The sequence below is a fragment of the Aethalodelphis obliquidens genome, unplaced genomic scaffold (genome assembly GCF_003676395.1).
Source record: "Aethalodelphis obliquidens isolate GAN/ISIS:26980383/991018 unplaced genomic scaffold, ASM367639v1 scaffold46, whole genome shotgun sequence".
NCBI lineage: Eukaryota > Metazoa > Chordata > Mammalia > Artiodactyla > Delphinidae > Aethalodelphis > Aethalodelphis obliquidens.
In genome coordinates, this window is record NW_020837990.1 from 3444391 (window position 1) to 3463876 (window position 19486).

General features: G+C 38.4%; 1 long non-coding RNA gene across 4 annotated transcripts in view; it reads left to right on the plus strand.

Annotated features, from left to right (window-relative positions):
• LOC113607048 (uncharacterized) overlaps positions 1 to 19486 on the plus strand; it is a 92562-nt gene that overhangs the window by 10476 nt on the left and 62600 nt on the right. For 3 of the 4 annotated variants that reach the window (XR_003427792.1, XR_003427793.1, XR_003427790.1), the window contains exon 2: positions 12131 to 12300. This is a non-coding gene — a long non-coding RNA (uncharacterized LOC113607048). Of the gene's footprint in view, positions 1 to 8045; positions 8151 to 12130; positions 12301 to 19486 lie in introns of those variants that run through there. The other variant, XR_003427791.1, reaches the window with a different exon arrangement.

Genomic DNA, 19486 nt, shown 5'->3' on the forward strand with positions numbered 1-19486 from the left:
AAATGTACATCTTGAGGAATGATCACAAAATTAACACACACGTTACCATCACCCAGATAAAAAAGAGGACATTACCAGCACCCCAGAACCCTCCTCATGCCCCCTCCGAGTTACATTCCTTCCTAACCAAAGGTAGTCACCATCCTGATTTCTAATATTATAGATTTGTTTTGCCTGTTTTTGAAGTTTACATGATTAGAATGATTCTGTTCCTATTCTGTCTTTTGTGTCGTTTATTTGATAGTATGTTTGTGGGTTAATGCAAATTGTCAGTGTAGCAATCCTTTATTTTCTTTTCTGCATAGTAGTCCATTGTATGACTATATCATATTTATTTATCCATTACACCGTTGATAAACATTTAGGTTGTTTTCAGTTTGCACTCTTACAAATAATGTTGTCAAGGACTTTCTTACATACATCTTTGATACATGTAGGTATGCATTTCTGTTTTGTATATCTGTAGGAGTAAATAGCTGGATCTTAGATTTTACATATGTTTGGCTTGAGTACATTACTGTCAAACAAGTTTTCAATGTTTGTAGCAATTTATATTTCCTTCAGAGGTATACATTTGTCTATTCTCGTGCCAAAAACAGTAGCATATAAAAGTTTCAGTTGCTCCAGATTCTTTTGTGGTACCCAATATGGGATACTATCAGTTTGTTAAGTTATAACTATTCTTTGGGTATGTAATGGTATTTTACACAGATACTGGTTTTAATTTAAACTGCCTCATTGACTAATGTTTTCATGTTTATTGGCCATTTGAATATCTGCTTTTTTGATGTGCCTCTTCTGACATTTCACCCCTATATTTACCTACTGAATTGTCTACATTAAAAAAATTACTTTGTAGCCAATCTTTCTATATTCTGGATATATACTTTTTCAGTTGTGTGTATTGTAGGTATCTTCTCCCAACCTGTAGCTTGAATTTTTTTTTTTTGTAGCTTGAATTTTGTTTGTCATAATGACATCCTTTTATATACATCTTTTGTTCAATTTATTCCTAGGTATTTGATTTTTATGCTATTTCAAATGATTATGTTGCTGTTATTTTTTCTTTTTTTAAAATTGAAGTATAGTTGATTTACAATTGTTAGTTTACATTAGATTTACAATTGTTAGTTTACTAACAATTTAGAATTGTTAGTTGTGTTAGTTTCTGGTATACAGCAAAGTGATTCAGTTATACACACACACACACACATATATATATATATATATATATATTCTTTTTCATTTTTTTTTCCACTATAGTTTATTATAGGATATTGAGTATAGTTCCCTGTGCTATACAATAGGACCTTGTTGTTTATCCATTCTATATATAATAGTTTGCATCTGCTAGTCCCAAACTCCCAATCCAACCCTCCCACTGCTACTTGGCAACAACAAGTCTGTTCTCTATGTCTGTGAGTCTGTTTCTGTCTCATACATAAGTTCATTTGTGTCATATTTTAGATTCCACATATAAGTGATATCATATGGTATTTGTCTTTCTCTTTCTGACTTACTTTGCTTAGTATGATAATCTCTAGGTCCATCCATGTAGCTGCAAATGGCGTTATTTCATTCTTTTTTATAGCTGAGTAATATTCCACTGTATATGTATATACAACATCTTCTTTATCCACTCATCTGTCGATGGACATTTAGGTTGTTTCCATGTCTTGGCTATTGTAAGTAGTGTTGCTATGAACATAGGGGTGCATGTATCTTTTCAAATTAGAGTTTTGTCCTGATGTATGCCCAGGAGTGGGATTGCTGGATCATATGGCAACTCTATTTTTAGTTTTTTGAGGATGATTCGCAGTTCTAATGTCAAAGTATCAATCTTTCTTTTATATTTGGTGTTCTTTGGATTCTATTTAAGAAATCTTTGCTTACCCCAAAGTCACGAAGACATTCTAAATTATCTTCTGAAAACATTGTCTTAGTTTTTGCATTTAGAGCTACAATCCACCTGAAATTAATTTTTATGTACGGTATGATATAAGAGTCAAGACTCATCCCCCACCCACCCCAACCCATGACTATCCAATTAACCCAACACCATTTACTGGGAAAAAAAAAAAAAAAGTCTATTCCTCATCACTCTGTAGTGCCATCTTTGTCAACACTCCACGTATCCATATATATAAGGTCTGTTTCTAGAATCTGTTTGATTGCTTTTTCTAACTATTCTTGCACTAAAGCACATCGTCTTCATTCCTGAAGGTTTATGATAAGACTTGATATCCAGTAATATAAACCCTCTAACTTTGTTCTCTTTAAGGGTCATCTTGGCTGTTCTGGCCTTTTTGCATTTTCATGTAAATTTTCTGATCAGATTGTCAATATTATTATTATTATTTATTTTTTTGGCTACACCACGTGGCCTGAGGGATCTTAGTTCCCTGACCAGGGATCAAACCCAGGCCATGGCAGTGAAAATGCTGAGTCCTAATCACTGGTCCACCAGGGAATTCCCCAGATTGTCAATTTTATTATTATTATTTTTCTTTTTTGCGGTACGCGGGCCTCTCACCGTTGTGGCCTCTCCCGTTGCGGAGCACAGGCTCCGGATGCGCAGGTCCAGCGGCCATGGCCCACGGGCCCAGCAGCTCCGCAGCATGTGGGATCTTCCCGGACCGGGGCACGAAACCGTGTCCCCCGCATCGGCAGGCGGACTCTCAACCACTGCGCCACCAAGGAAGCCCCGGATTGTCAATTTTAACAAAAAAAATCCTCTGGCATTTTGATTGTGATTGCCTTGGGTCTATAGATTGTTACGGGGTGCCTTGATTCTTCCACAACATTGAGTCTTTCGACTCATGAACATGAACCTTCCATTTTTTTAAAGGTGTCCTTTAATTTCTTTCAATAATGTTAAATATTTTTTTTGTAGAAATCTTGCAGCTTTCATTAGATTCCTTCCTAGATGATTGATGCCTTTGAAGCTATTTAAATTTTTTTGCTTTTTTAAAAAACTTTTTTTAAGAGCAGTTTTAGATTCACAGCAAAATTAAGAGAAAGATACAGAGATTTCTCTTACGCACCCTGCCCCTAAGTATGCGTAGCCTCCTGCATTATCAACATCCTCCACGAGAGTGGTATATTTGTTACAACTGATGGACCTACATATCATAATCACCCAAAGCCCATAGTTTACAGTAGGGTTCGCTCTTGGTGTTGTACGTTCTATGGGTTTGGACAAATGTATAATGACATGTATCCATCATCTTAGTATCATAAAGAGTATTTTCACTGTCCCCCTGCCACCTCCCGCAAATCCTCTGTGCTCACCTATGCATCCCTCTCCACTGTATTCCTCTCCTGCCCCCCACGACCCCTGGCAACCACTGATTTTTTTTTTTTTTTTTACTGTCTTCATAGTATTTCCTTTTCCAGAATATCATATTATCATACAGTTAGATCTGTTCTCAGATTGACTTCTTTCACTTAATAGTATGCATTTAAAGTTCCCCCATGTCTTTTCATGGCTTGATAGCTCATTTCTTCTTAGTGCTAAATAATATTCCATTGTCTGTATGTACCACAGTTTATCCATTAACCTACTGAAGATAGATATCTTGATTGCTTCCACATTTTGTCAGTTATGAATAAAACTGCTGTAAACATCTGTGTGCAGATTTTTGTATGGATATAAGTTTTCAACTCCTTTGGATAAATACCAAGGGCAAATTGTATTACTGTATTTAAATTTTTTTATTTTATACAATTTATTATTGTATACTGATCTCATATCCAGCAATCTTGCTAAATCTGTTCATTAGTTCTAATAGTTTTCTAGAGACCTGTTGGCTTTCCATATGTGATCTTGTCCTATATGAATAATGATATTCATATTTCCAATCCACTTATTTTTTTGTCTTTCCTTATTACATTGACTGGGGGCCTCTGGTACAATATTAAATAGAATTGTTGGTAGTGAATATCTCTGTCTTATTCCTGTTCTCAAGAATTAAGCTTCCAGTCTTTTGCTTCAAATGCCATGTTTGCTATAATTTTTTATTGACACCTATGATCAGATTAGGGAAGTTTCTTTCTATTCCTGATTTGCTAAGATATTTTATTATGAATAATTTTGAAAATTTTATCAGATGCTCTTTTTGCATCTATTGAGACAACCACATGATTTTTCACCTTTGTTCTGTTGATGTAGTGAATTTGCATTGACTGCATTAAAGTATTAAACCAACTTTGCATTCTTGAAGTAAACGTAACTGAGCCTTGATGTAGTCTTTTATATCTAGCCAAAATAATCTTTGCTAATATTTGTTTAAGGTTTTTTTGTCTATGTGTTTGGGTGAAATTAGCTTGTAATTTTCCTTTCTTAGAATATTTCTGACAGATTTGAGTATGAAGCTTATGCTGGCCTCAAAATAAATTGAAAAATATTATTTATTTTACTAGTCTTTGAAGAGTTTGTGTGAGATTGGTGTTATTTCTTTCCTTAAATATCTTGAAGACTTCACTAGCTAATCAATGTGTGCCTGGAAGATTGTTTTGTTAACTTGTTATTTTGGAATGATTTTAGACTTACAAAAAATTTGTGAAAACAGTGCAGATAGTTCCTGTATACCAATATTTCTTAACTGGGGTGATTTTGCCCCTCCAGAGGACATTTGCAAATATATGAAGACATTTTACTTGGTCACAATTTGGGAGCGGAGGGAGGTAGTGCTAATGGCATCTGATGGGTAGAGGCCAGGGGTGCTGCTAAACCTACAGTACACAAGACTGGCCCTCATGACAAAGAATTATCCAGCCCACTGTGCCAGTAGTGCTGATACTGAGAAACCTTGAATGAGGTCATTCATATCGGCTCTTCAGACTCATATTTCAGGTACAAGAACTAGAAAACAAGCTTGTATTAGAAAAATTGAACTATAAATTATTTTAGTTGGATATTATGATCATTATGTATGTATATATATCATGGATGTTTTATTGCATATAGATGTCCCAGTTCATTCAGGAAAACACAAACCATTCTAGATATTTTAATAGTAAGGGCTTTAGTACAGTGAATTGATGCTTATAAAATCATCAAAGTGGGAGGGGCAGTGAGAGTCAAGGGAGAGTGGGTGCTGCCTTTCAGACACTCATAAAGTAGAGAATCAGGGTAACAGTTGCCAGTGATCTCAGCTGCCCATAACACTGAATTGGGTGATTTGCAGAAGTTCATCCAAAAGCTTTTGCAAACTTCGCATCTGCCTCTTGCCGGTGCATCTACCTTCTTGAGAGGAGAAATGCTAGTTTATACTTCTCTTCCATCTTTCTAATGGCCTATAAATTGGAACCTTATTGGCAAGGAATTCTTGGCAATGTCATTATCCTTCCAGCCCCTTAAAGAGGAAAGGATAGAAAGGGGTGAGGACAGTGCTGAGTTAACAGCAGACAGTATGGTACCATCCAACCACTGGGTTACGCAACATTCTTACACCCCCTCCTGTCCATATTTATCTTCCATACAAAAGTAATAACAAAGCATCCCATTTCTGCCTAATATGATGCAGTTATCACTTCTTCAAACAAAAACATCCACCCTCTTCCCCCAAAAGTGAAGTCTCAGCGTTCCATGAGTCACTAACTATATCTGGGTAATAATCATTCTTTTCTAATACAATCACAATCATCCTTTGATATGTAACTGCAAATTAAAATGTTAATATTCACCATTATGACTTATATAGAAGAGTAGTAAAAGGGAGAGAGAGAGAAAAAATTATACTCTGGCTATGGGAGAAACAGTATTATAGATTGTTGCTGGTTTAGAGCATATACCATATTTTGTATGAGGGCATGTCAACCCCTCATCTTGTTGTCACTGAACCTGAACTGAGTTGAATTTATTCAGCTATAATTGAATCTTCCACAGGCCATTCTACTGTTCTGTACTGCCAGCTGCTTTGTGTTGATGGGATACATGGTAAGATAAGCGAATCCTGTGGGTACGATCACTTCTTTTACTGTAGAATGGAATCCATTGTCAGAAGCTGTGTTGCATGAGATACCACGGTGGTAAATCGTCATTTGGAAGTTTGTGCGTGGTGTTGCTAGCAGAAGAGCTGTGGCCAGGGAAAGCATACAACTATCCAGTATAAGTATCTATTCCGGTGAAAACAAATTACTGCCCTTCCCATGATGATTTCTAAGGAAATCAACCTATTACCCTGTGGATAACTGTACCCTCAAAGGAATTGTGCCATGTCAGGAGCTCAGCATTTATTTATGTTAACAGTTGGGCCTTCACACTGGCTTAGATAGATGAACCTTAGTGAGGAACACGCATGTCGGTGATCCCAGCAAAACCTCGGTGTGTGCCATCCGCCCACTTTACTTGAACTTGCGGAGCAAATACTTGAATGGCCATGGAAGGAGGCTGCTAATGACCTACAGAACAGGACATCTTGATCACCTAATTATTGAAAGCTGCCTCAGCAATGAATGATCTATGAATTCACTTGAGACTCAAATGTCCTCGTACACTGTGTCCATTGTGCGAAGTTGATCCCTAGACCTCCTTGTCACCAGTTTTCCAATCTTGTTCCCTCTAAGTGCCTGACAATGTGGCCAAAGTGTTAGCCCCTGCCCGCGAATCTAAATAGGTCTGTATAGATCTGGTGATCTCTCTTTCTGGGCAAACTGAACAACTAGATGCACTGCTTATATGAGATGAATGCTCCCAGTGGGAGTGTCCCTTTTCCTCATTGTCATTCAGGGCTACTCCGAGTGCAGCTATTAACGCTACAGCTATCCACTTCTGGCTGATAGCAATTTATTGTGTATCATCATCTGCAAACTAGTTCCGCGTTTTTCCTTCCTTAACTAACTGGTGATAGGGATGAGTTAAAGGAGAGCTGACAATTCATCAGGAGTAGGTGCCACTCCTAGCTGCTCAAGCTAAACATTGAAAACAGAAGCTCTGCTACATTTACCCTTATCAGTAAATTCCTACCTGGTCTAGTGCTCTTAAAATTCAGTCTCAGCTTTTTGTTCATATAAATTGGCAAAATACTGCAATCCTTTTGATGACCTTCCTGGGTCAGTCCTTGTACACATCCCCATAGAGCAAGGATTAGCCAACTCTGGCTTGTGAGATGACAACCTGTTTTTGTCAATAAAGTTTTATCAGAATACTATGATGCCCATTTTTTAACATATTGTTTATATCTGCTTTTGCAACAACAGTGTTGAATAGTTGTAACGGAGATTCTATGGCCTGCAAGCCTAAAATATTTTCTATGCAGCTCTTTAAAGAAAAAATGCCAATCCCTGCCCTAGATTACAATAGAATATAACTCTAGTTTTATATCTAGAAGCAATGAGAGATGGTGGAGGTGCATTTGAGGAGAATCAGGATCCGCTTTAAGGGGAAAAATTGTGGGGTCTTCAGGCCTGGGAGGAAGGAAGTGCTAATTTCACTGGAACAGAAGAATGCAGATGTTCAGGCTTCTCAGTTCATTGGAATGCACACGTAAATATAATCATTTCAGTATTCAGGATCTCACTCCTTTTCAATTAACATCCAAAGTTTCACATAAGAGACTTGACAAGGAAGTGACTGCTGTTTATATTGTAATTCTGCAATCTTCAGTATAATAATTTAAATGTTTTGGGTTTTTTGTTTGTTTGTTTTTTTGGACATATCAACCCCTGAAACTACAAAAGATAAGAGACTTTTTCAAGGGATTCCTAGAAGTTCTATGGTTCTCTCTTGGTACTTTGACCCAAGATTTTAAAGCCCTAATCTTGTCATTTTACTTCTTTTTAAAAAAATTATTGTTTATTTAGGTAACATTGGCTTATAACATTATATGTTTCATGTGTACAACATTATATTTCTACTTCTGTGTACCCTACAGCGTGCTCACCACCCAAAATTTAGTTTTCATTCATCACCATACATTTGATCCCCTTTGCCCATTTTGCCCCGTCCTCTCTGGTGACCACTACTCTGTTGTCTGTATCTATGTATTTGCTTTTGCTTGGTTTAGTTTGTTAATTTATTTTGGTTTTTTTTCTTTGTTTGTTTTTTAGATTCTACATATAAAAGAAATCATGCAGTATTTGTCTTTCTCTGTCTGACTTATTTCTCTTAGCATAATACCTTGAGGTTCATTTTTGTTGTCCAAATGGTAAGATTTCATCTTTTTTTATGGCTGAGTAGTATTCCATTGTACATATATACCACATCTTTTTTTATCTATTCATCCACTGATGGGCCCTTAGGTTTTTTCCATATTTTGGCTCTTGTTAATAATGCTGTGCTGAACATAGGGGTGCATATATCTTTTCTAATTAGTGTTTTCATATTTTTTGGATAAATACCCATAAATGGGATAGCTGGATCATACAGTAGTTAGTTCCATTTTTAATTTTTTGAGGAACCTCCATACTGTTCTCCATAGTGGCTGTACCAATTTACATTCCCACCAACAGTGTAGTTGGGTTCCCTTTTCTCCACATCCTTGTCGCCATTTGTTATTTCTTACCTTTTTGATAATAGCCATTCTAACATGTGGAGGTTATATCTCATTGTGGTTTTAATTTGCATGTCCCTCATAATTAGTGATGTTGAACACCTTTTCATGTGCCTGTTGACCATCTGTATGTCTTCTTTGGGAAAATGTCTCTTCAACTCCTCTGCCCGTTTTAAAATCAGGTTTTTTTTTTACGTTGTTGAGTTGTATAAGTTCTTTACATATTTTGGATATTAACCCCTTATTGGATATATCATTTGCAAATATTTCTCCTATTCAGTAGGTTGTCTTTTCATTTTGTTAATGGTTTTCTTTGCTGTACAGGAGAGTTTTAGTTTGATGTAATCCCATTTAGTTTAATGTTTATTTTTGGGTTTGTTTCTCTTGCCTGAGGAGACATATCAAAAAAAAAATGTTTCTAAGACTGATGTCAAGAGCATACTGCCTATGTTTTCTCTAGAAGTTTTATGGTTTCAGGTCTTACATTTATGTCCTTAATCCATTTAAAATTTATTTTTGTATCTGGTGTGTGAAAGTAGTCCAGTTAGATTTTTTTTGCATGTGGCTGTTCAGTTTTCCCAATACTATTTATTGAAGAGGCTGTCATTTCCCCATTGTATGATGCCTCCTTTGTCATAGATTAATTGCTCATGTAAGTGTGGGTTCAATTCTGGCTCTCTTACTCTGTTCCATTGATTTATGTGTCCGTTTTTGTGCCAGTACCATATTGTTTTGATTACTCTGGCTTTTTAATATAGTTTGACATCAGGGAGCATGATACTTTGCAGCTTTTTTCTTCCTTCTCAAGATTATTTGGGGTCTTTTGTGTTTCCATACAAATTTTAGAATTATTTGTTCTAGTTCTGTGAAAAATGCCATTGGTATTTTGATAGGGATTACACTGAATCTGTACATTGCCTTGGGGAATATGATCATTTTACTGACATTAATTCTTCCAGTCCATGAGCACGGTATATCTTTCCATCTATTTGTGTCATCTACAGTTTCTTTCATGAATGTCTTATAGTTTTCCAAGTATAGGTCTTTTACCACCTTGGTTAGATTTATTCCTAGGTACTCTATCCTTTTTGATGCAATGTAAATGAGATTTAAAAAAAAAATCTCTTCCTTATAGTTTGTTGTTAGTGTATAGAAATGCAACAGATTTCTGTATGTTAATTTTGTATCCTGCAACTTTCCTGAGTTTATTTATTATTTTTAATAGATTTTTTGAGGCATCTTTAGGATTTTCATGTATAGTATCCTGTCATCTGCAAACAGTGATGGTTTTACTTCTTCCTTTCTAATTTGATGTCTCTAATTTTGTCTCCTTTTCTGGTTGAAAGTCTAGGACTTCCAATACCATGTTGGAACAAAAGTGGTGAGAGTGGGCATCCTTGTCTTCTTCCTGATCTTAGCTTTTAGCTTTTGACAGTTGAATATGATATCAGCTGTGGGCTTGTCATATATGGTCATATATGGTCTTTACTGTGTTGAGGTATGTTCCCTCTATACCCATTTTGTTGAGAGGTTTTATCAATATAATAAATGGACATTGAATTTTGTCAAAAGCTTTTTCTATTGAGATGATCATATGATTTTTATTTTTCAATTTGTTAATGTGGTGTATCACATTGATTGATTTGCAAATATTGAACCATACTTGCACCCCTGGGTTAAATCCCAGTTGATCATGGTGAATGACCCTTTTAATGTATTATTGAATTTGGTTTGCTAATATTTTGTTGAGGATTTGTGCACCTGTGTTCATCGGTGATATTGGCCTGAAATTTTCTTCTTTTGTTGTGCTTTTGTCTGGTTTTGGTATACAGGTGATGCTGGCTTTATTGTGTTATGTCAATTTCGCCCTTTATGTTTGTTAATACTTGCTGTACGTATTTAGGTGATCCCTAGGTTGGGTGCATATATATTTACAATTGTATATACTGATCCCTTTATCATTATGTAATGTCTTTGTCACTTATTATAGTCTTTGTTTGAAAGTCTATTTTGTCTAAGTATTGCTACCCCAGCTTTCATTTTGTTTCCATTTGCATGGATACCTTTTTCCATCCCCCCCACTTTCAGTATGTGTGTTTCTGTACATCTCAAGCAAGTTTCTTGTAGGCAGCATACATATGGGTGTTGTTTTTGTATCCATTCAGTCACTCTGTGTTTTGATTGGAGCATTTGGTCCATTTACATTTAAAGTAATTATTGATATGTATGTACTTATTACCATTTTGTTAACTGTTTTCTGTTTGTTTTGTATTCCTTTTTTCTTCTTATGTTCTTTTCCCTTGTGATCTGATGACTGTCTTTAGTGTTATGTTTGGATTCCTCTTTCTTTTTTTGTGTGTATCTACTATATGTTGGTTTGTGGTTACCATGTGTTTTATATACAAGAAAAATTTTTTAAGTTGATCTCTTAAATTCAAATGCATTAAGAAAAACCCTGCATGTTTACTCTCCGCCCCCCCCCCCAAGTTTAATGTTTTTGACTTCATATTTTACATCTTTTTGTTTTGTGTATATCTTAACTACTTAATGTGGCTGTAGATGATTTTACTACTTTTGTCTTTTAATTTTTATTTTAACCTTTAAACTTTAAAAGTGGCTCATCTACTACATTTACCATATATTTGCCTTTACCAATGAGATTTTTCCTTTTGTAATTTTCATATTTCATATTTCTAGTTGTAGTCTTTTCTTGTCCACTTAGAGAAGTCCCTTTAACATTTCTTGTAAAGCCAATTTAGTGGTGCTGGACTCTCAGCTTTTGCTTGCCTGTAAAACTCTTATCTCTCCTTCATCTGAATGATAGCCTTGCCAAGTATTCTTGGCTGTAGGTTTTTTCCTTTCATCACTCTAATTATATCATGTCACTCCCTTCTGACCTGCAGAGTTTCTACTGAAACTTTCTACTGAAAGTCAGTGATAGTCTTATGGGAGTTCCCTTGTATGTAACTGGTTGCTTTTCCCTTACTGCTTTTAAGATTCTCTTTTGATCTTTAAGTTTTGCAATTTTAATTACAGTGTGTCTTGGTGCATTCCTTTTGGGATTGATCTTGTTTGGAATTCTTTGTGCTTCCTGGACCTGGATGCCTGTTTCCATTCCCAGGATAGGAAAGTTTTCAGCTTTTATCTTTTCAAATAAATTCTCTGCCCCTTTCTCTCTCTCTTTTGCTTCTGGGACCCCTGTAATGTGAATGTTAGTATGCTTGATGGTGTCATAGCAGTCTCTTAAACTATTCTCATTTAGAACAATTTCTTCTTCTTTTTTCTGCTTCGCTTGGGTAATTTCGACTACTCTGTCTTCCAGTTCACTGATTTGTTCTCCTGTATCATCTAATCTGTTGATTCCTTCTAGTGTAATTTTTCAGTCATTGTACTCTTCAGCTCTGTTTGGTTCTTCTTGTTTATATTTTCTAAGTCTTTGTAAAACTTCTCACTGTGTACATCTTTTCTTCTCCCAGGTTTGTTGAACATCTTTATGATTATTATCCTGAACTCTTTATTGGGTAGATTGCTTATCTTCACTTTGCTTAGTTCTTCTGGGATTTTATCTGGTTCGTTTGTTTGCAACATATTCCTGTGTTGCCTCATTTCACCTGATTCTCTGTGTTTATTTGTAGGTATTGCATAGATTGGTTACATTTCCTGATCTTGGAGAAGTGGGTTTATGCAGGAGATGTCCTATGGGGTCCAGCAGCACACACCCTTCTGGTCCCTTGAGCTATGTGCTCTAGGAGCACCCCCTGTGTGCCCTTCTGATGTGGTGGAGCCAACTACTATGGACACACTGGTAAGTGAGGCTGGTCCCTGGCCCAGTTGGCTGCCAACCCTGCCTGGTTTGGAGCCTGCCAGCTGCGGGTGGATGGGGCCAGGTCTTGGGGTGGCTGGCTGTGCGGCCTGGGGGTGTCTCAGTGCTGGTGCCAGCTGTCTGGTGGGTAGGGAATCCCCTGGCACTAAGGCTAGAGGGAGGGCTCCAAAGTGGCACTTGCCAGCACCAAGGTCCTTGTGGTGGAGTGACCTCCCCGAAATGTCTGCCTCCAGCATCTGTGTCCCCACGGGGAGTCCCAGCTGCCTCCTCTTTCTCCAGGAAGCTCTCCAAGATCAGCAAGTGGGTCTGACCTAGGCATCTTTCAAATAACTGCCTCCATACTGGGTCTCGGAGCATGTGAGTTTTTAGCCTTTTAAGAGTGGAGTCTCTGCTCCTTACAGCTCTCCAACTCTCCCACACGCAAGCCTTCAAAGCTAGATGTTCTGGGGGCTCCTCTTCCTGATGAAGGGCCTCAGCTTGTCCTGGATATTCAACTTCTGCAGTTACAGTCACTCCTGGTGCTACCAGTCCCCCAGCACACTGCTGCCTCGTGACAAGTTGAGGATCTTGGGCGTGAGGGGCAGGCTGTCTACCCCCAGCCCCTGGCCACTGCACCTAGCCCCCACTCATCACCCACTGACCCACTCATTGCTCCGAAGCTGGTCCAGGCCTTTCTGCCCTGTTTTAAATGAATTGAATATTCTCTGGAATTCCATTTTACCTTCTCTAGCTATTCCTATTTGAGGAATTTTTTTAGTGGTGTTTTAAAGATTACAATATACATCTTTGACTTACCATAGTTTATTTTATTTTATTTTTTTGCGGTACACGGGCCTCTCACTGTTGTGGCCTCTCCCATTGCGGAGCACAGGCTCTGGACACGCAGGCCCAGCGGCCATGGCTCACGGGCCCAGCCGCTCCGCGGCATGTGGGATCTTCCCGGACCGGGGCATGAACCCGTGTCCCCTGCATCGGCAGGCGGACTCTCAACCACTGCACCACCAGGGAAGCCCTACCATAGTTTATTTTTAAATAGTATTATACTACTTTGTGAGCAGTATAAGAACCTTACAACAATATGGTTCTATTTATCTCCTCTTCCTTTGTGCTCTGTCGTGTGTTTTACTTCTACATACGCTATAAACACCACAAAACATTGTTATTGTTTTTGCTTTAAGTAGCCCATAGTCTCTTAAAGCAGTTTAGATATAAGTGTATGTCTATCTCTTAAACATAATGAAATCGGTCTTTTTTTATTTACCCACATACTTTTCTTGTGTTCTTCATTCCTTCCTTCAGCTCTAAATTTCCATTCCACATCATTTCTCTTTAGCCTGAGTAACTCTTTTAGCATTTCTTGTAGTGCGGCTCTTCTGGAGATGAAATTGCTTCACTTTGGTCAATCTGAAAATGTCTTTATTTTACGTTTGCTTTTGCAGGATATATTTTGCTGCATGTAGAATTCTAGGTTGTCTTTTTCTTCTTCAAGTGCTTAAAGTTGTCTTTTCACTGTCTCTGGTCCACCTTGTTTCTAATAAGAAGTCAGCAATCATTCTTATTGTTGTTTCCTTGTATGTAATATATAATGGCTGCTGTTGAGATTTCCTCTTTATCTTGGTTTTCGGCAGTTTGAGTCTGATGTGCCTAGGTGTGTGGTGTTGTGTGTGTGTGTGTGTGTGTGTGTGTGTGTGTGCGCGCGCATGCACACACATGCTCAGAGTTTGCTAATCGAAACCTTTAAAAAATTTTGGAAAAGTCTCAGCCATTATCTCTTCAATGGTTTCTTCGGCCCCATTCTCTCTCCTTTTCCTGTCATACTCTAATTATTACATCTGTGTGTCTCACAGATCTCAGATACTTTATTGTATTTTCTCTCATTTTTATTTTTTCATTTCAGTTTATATAATTTCTTTAACTTTATAGATCTTTTTCTTCCTTGGTGTCCAGGCTGCTTCTGATTCCGTCAAATAAATTCTTCACTTATAATAGCATATTTTTCATTTCTAGCACTTCCACATGATCCGTTTTTATCATTTCCATCTCTCTGCTGACATTCCCCATATGTTTGTGAAAGTTCTCCGGCTTTTCTAGTAGGTCCTCTAACACATTTTTCTAGTTATTTTAAAGTCCCTCTCTCATAATTCCGATATCTGATTCATCTCCCAGTCTGCTTCTTTCCTCCCATGATCATGGGGTCCATTTCCCTGCTTCTTTGTGTGTCTCATAGTCTTCAGCGTACATTGGACATAGTGTATAAAAGAGCGTCAGTGGCTGAAATACATAATATTTCCTCCAGAAAATCGCTCATCCCTGATTCTATCAGGAGGCTAAGAATCCCTGGCCCTGTAGAAGCGCCAAATAAGCACCAGTGAGACATCAGATGTTTCTTTGTTAATCTACAGCTTTCTGAACCATGAGTGATTTCTCTCTCTGCTTAACAGTCTGAATTCTAGCTTTTCAAGTCACTGGAAGTATCTCTTTGTCCTTCAGTTCCATCCCTACCTTTATGTACCCAAGGAGATCTCCCTATGCTCTACTGTCCTGCTTTCAGTCTGGCAGTTACTGCTTTGCACTCAGTAAAAGCCCAAGTGCTGCAGAGAGATTTCTCATCTCCTCTTTCCGCCTTGCTACTTCTCTGCAATGGGCCACTGTCTCAACTCGGAAGAGGTCTGAGCACCTTCTACGGGATCTCTCTAAGCTCTTTTGCTCTCCTTTCAGCCTTCAGCATACTATCTATGTGCCCTTGATGAAGGCCTGTGGGAAATAGTGGCAGGTAGGTGATACTCTTTCCGTGGCCGGGTTCCTTGGGATTCTAATGCATCATGGAAGCTCACATGCGGTCTTTATAAATTCATTAAAATATGGCTGGTTTCTCTTTATCACCTACTATGAAGTATTCTGTCCTCTTGCAGTTGCTCTGCTAGAATGAAAACACCTATAGGTCTCTACTCTTAAAGAAAGGCCTCTTTACTTTCTAGATTTTCATTTGGTTAGATTTAGTTCTGTCCTCAGATCTCTGGTGGGTTTAAAAAATTATGATTTTGTAGCTTATCTGGTTTGTTGTTATTGTTAGGGTGGTAGCAACTACCCTTGTGACTTGAACTGAGAAGGCCTCGGCTTTTAATGGCCTCTAATGAATAGGAGACAAAGTCTGGATCCAAAGAAGGGTGGGAAGTAGAATCCAAGATTCTAGCATAAGCCAGAACTCTAAGAAGGGTTGATGTAGAAAGTAATGTTTCAAAGGGAGGTTTGTCTGTTTGCATGTGGCTCTAGGATAAGCAGGGAAAGAAAGATCAAAAGAGAAAGAAAGAGGGAAAGAAGGAAAGAACGAAGGAAAGAAGGAAGGAAGGAAGGAAAGGAAGGAAGGAAGGAAGGAAGGAAGAAAGGAAGAAGGAAGGAAGGAAGAAAAAGAAAGAAAGGAAGGAAGGAAGGAAGGAAGGAAGGAAGAAAGAAAAGAAAGTAAGCTCACACTCGTGCTGATTTGGAGACATAATTCATGCTACCTACATGGTCTGAATACCAGATGCCTGGCACTAGTGGGTCAAATCTTCCCTGTGTAATTCATGTGAAACATTGATTTCAGCTCTTCCTATGCCTAGGATAGTCATGACCTACGGTCCTGAAGTACACAGCTGTTCCAAATCACTCGATGCTGGACATCCTATCTGATGTTTTTGCCGTTCATGCATCAACTGGGCCCTCTCATCATTTTACAAAGGAAGGGACTCAAGTGTGTCAGTACAGGAGAGAAAGTAAAGAAGATCTGCACACCATGGTTCCTTAAGATTGAGGGCAGGCTGCACGCTGATATAAGCTACGCTGCCAGTTTCATGGGTGTCATGAACATGGACAAGAGTGGTGGGAATTTCCATCTGATCTGTGACCCAAGTTGTTCATCAGGTTGTGCCCGAGGAGGCCAAGTATAAGTTCTGTGAAGTGAGGAAGATCTTTGTGGGCACCATCCAGATGGACATCTTCTGGATTGATTTGGACCTTGGCCAAATCAATTAGCCATTTCATCAAGTTCTGCTAACCCATGTACATTGATGGGGAGTGCTAACCTGGGACAGATTGATGGTATCACCAACACACACACATACACACACACACACACACACACACACACACACACACAGAAAGAGAGAGAACCTGACTCTTGACCTGAGTCATGTGTAGGAAGCCAATGGCAATAGCTTTGCCACCAGGCTTTCCCAACATATTCATCATTGGAGAAAACAGCAAACAATGCATTTCCCTGCACCAAAGAAAGAGTACTTGCCTCAGTATTGCTGAAGACAGAGACAAAGACAACAGAGCAATGGGTGGGATGATTTCCAGAGGAGAGAAGTAGAGAGCTTCTTTGGCTAATTAAAGATGTATTAGCATGGAGGAGAAAACAGAAACAAAACGTTATTTTCAGAGAATTACCACCAAAGGAGCATGCACTCACAATTAAAAAAAAAAAATTACTAAAACACATGAAGAAACAAGCCCAAATAAACAAAAGTCAGCAGAAAAAAATATAAGAAACTAAAGTGTCAGACTCCCAAGATTGATATTGGAATTATTAGACTACACAGCAAGAACGTTTAACCTATCTAAGTTTTAGCTGCATGAATGAAAATGAGAATCTTAAAATCATAGCGCTGAATGAAAATAAAAGCAAGTCCCAAATCAGTAAAATGGGTAAATGAATTTTAATCCATTTATACCACACAATATCATAGAGCAGTTTTAAAAAATGCACTAGAAATATGCATATCAAGATGGGGGAATCTCAGAAATAGATGAGTGAGAAAAACGTTAAAAAATACATATGAATTCTTTATATAAGTTTCAAGACCTGTAAAAATTAAATATTATATTATTTAGGGATACGTAATAAAACTTTTTTAAAGTAGCTAGTAATTTATAATTCAGAATGCTGGTTTCGTATGGATGAAAAGGAGAGGGAGAAGCTCAGAGAGGGGGCATGGTGGGCTTAAAAGATTTATTAGGTTGTGTTTTATTTCTTAAGCCAGGAGGTTTAACCTAGAGGTATTTGTTTTTAGTAACATCACTTAAGTATATGAGTACCGTTTATTCATTATTTTGTATGAATGAATTATTTTTTTAAAAGCTCAAATAAATCTTGTGTTAAGGTCAGTGGCCTAAATCCTTGCTAGGAAGACCTCACTGAATAAAAAAACCATTCTCTTTCTTGGAAGACAAAATATCAAATAGGTCCATCTAGTGGTGAAATAGAGAATCTCAAATACAGGAATACTCCAGCTGAAGGAATACCCTGGGATGTAAGGCGTTTACTCAAAAATAGCCCATTCAGTGAACATTGGGGTGCATGTATCTTTTTTTTGACCACACCGCGCGGCATGCGGGAACTTAGTTCCCCGACCAGGGATCAAACCTGCACCCCCTGCGTTGGAAGCACGGAATCTTAACCACTGCACCACCAGGGAAGTCCCTGTATCTTTTCGAATTACGTTTTTTACCAGATATTAAAAAAAAAATAGCCCAGGGCTTCCCTGGTGGCGCACTGGTTGAGAGTCTGCCTGCCGATGCAGGGGGCACGGGTTCGTGCCCCGGTCGGGGAAGATCCCACACGCTGTGGAGCGGCTGGACCCGTGAGCCATGGCTGCTGAGCCTGCGCGTCCGGAGCCTGTGCTCCGCAACGGGAGAGGCCACAACAGTGAGAGGCCCTCGTACTGCAAAAAAAAAAAAAAAAAAAAAAAATAGCCCATTCAAAAACCACGTACACAAGTAGAAAAAAAAATCTTGATTGATTGAGTGAAGAACTCTTTGTCTTCAGACGCATGGTAAAATTCTTTGGTTTGTCTCTAACTGGTTGAAAGACTAAAACTCAACCTCAGGTAATTTGTGAGACCCCAGCCTCCTTTATCTGGATCACTTTTGCCCCTTGTTGGCAGGTTTCCCCCCTCACTTCAGGTGCTGCGGTGCTTTCCTCCAGACCTCCCGTTAGTAACTGCATCTTCCCTGCCCGAGCATTGGATGACTCCTTCCTACCCCGTTCTTCACCTGAGCTCAGTGCTGCTCTCACCTCTGCTTTAGAGCCATGGCGTATACTCAGGCAGCTATTCAAGATTTAGGTCCCTCTATACATACGAACATATCGTTAAATGAAATTGGGCAGGGGATGGAACTGCACGTAGCATGTGTTCCCATTCATAGTTTTTAAAAGGATGTATATGTTGTCACGTATATAGACTATCTGGGGAAGGACATACAAGAAACTGATAAACCTTTAGGGAAGGGCACTCTGGGGAAATTAAGTGAGAAAGAAACTTACATTTGGTTTTTTACTATTTATTGATGCTGATTGAGTTTTGTTACAATGTGCATGTATGACTTCATACAAATTTTAAAGAGAAAATAGTGTGTTCTATATATGTAGGTGCTATCACACTGATAAATAAGCTTCCTACAGATAAACAGCATTGATGCTTTCTAATGGATGTTATATCTTAGTGGCTATAAATCAACGCTGTGGTATAAGGCAGCCTTAGATTGTCAGGGGAATGGTCTTGCCTGGATTGAAAGAATCTCTCTTGCATGTCTTTGGATATATTCATTGCCCTTAATACTTAGCTGCACCTTTAGCTTTAAATGGTTTATCTGACAACTGACATGTTTTTCCAATTAGGTTGAAAAAAATCAGTTTAGGCGATTTATTGACATTGGAGCCTTGATACTTTATAAATTGCCTGAAATCTAACAGCATTTCTGACCTGCACTTGACCTTTGCAGGATCTACTTCTGACTCTAATTGGAAGAAACACTGTAATTCCTTTTGTATAGCAAACTCCCAAATGAACATGCAATCAAGTGTCACTTCAGCAAAAGCATGAGTGTTTCCTGAGCAGATCTTTTGTAGTGGATGGCATGCTTGTTTCCTCAGCATTTCTTCTCCCTTCCCATTGTGTGGCAGCAGTGAGCTTTGAGGAAGTGAGCTGAGCTCCATTGATGGGCTCTGGTCAGGAAGCCAGGGATTACTTCAAGGACCTAGCCCTACCATTGTGTGAGGGGATGTAAACTGGCCCCCAAAGGCTGAAGATAAAGACTTTCCATTTGTTGTCTTAGGGAGAGGCAATTTCTCTCATCTGCTGGATGTAAATAAAGAAGTCAGCGGGCCTTACTGTAACCAGCAGCTGTC